At 62.1% G+C, this 620-nt stretch overlaps 1 protein-coding gene across 1 annotated transcript in view; it reads right to left on the bottom strand.

Moving 5' to 3' along the window:
* COL7A1 (collagen type VII alpha 1) overlaps nucleotides 1–620 on the bottom strand; it is a 60,839-nt gene that overhangs the window by 6,041 nt on the left and 54,178 nt on the right.

Here is a 620-nt window from a genome sequence, read left to right on the forward strand (position 1 = left end):
GACTGGGCACCTGAGGTCGGAGCCCTCATCTCTGTGGGACAGGGGAGGCCAGGGGGGAAGGGAGGCCGGGGAGAGGGGGAGGGGGAGGGGAGGTCGGAGGCCCCTCCCCATCTGAACCATCTCCTCACACCCAGGTGCTCATTCCTTGTGGAGGGAGGGACAGGGAAGAGGAGCCAAGTCTCTCTCTCTCTCAAAATGTAAATATCGCCCCAGCCCGGCCAGTATAGCTCAGTGGTTGAGCCTCGCCCTATGAACCATGAGGTTGTGGTTCCCGGTCAGGGCACAGGCCTGGGTTGCGGGCTCAATCCCCAGTGCGGGGTGTGCAGGAGGCAGCTGGTCAACGGTTCTCTCCCATCATGATGTTTCTCTCCCTCTCTCTCCCTTCCTCTCTGAAATCACTAAAAATATATGTATTTTTAAATGTCACCGCCCCACCCAGGGGCTGATGCCTCCCTCCACGTCCGGGACTATGAGGGGAAGGGGGGGCAGAATGAATGGCCACATGCCACAAAGCCCCCCAACATGAGTGGCCCTGGGCGGGGGCGGGGTGGGGGGCCCAGGCTCCCCTGACCAGCACCCTCCTGTCCCCCGCCCGCCCCGAGGTCAGGAAGGGAGAATGA

Source organism: Myotis davidii, unplaced genomic scaffold, assembly GCF_000327345.1.
Source record: "Myotis davidii unplaced genomic scaffold, ASM32734v1 scaffold663, whole genome shotgun sequence".
NCBI lineage: Eukaryota > Metazoa > Chordata > Mammalia > Chiroptera > Vespertilionidae > Myotis > Myotis davidii.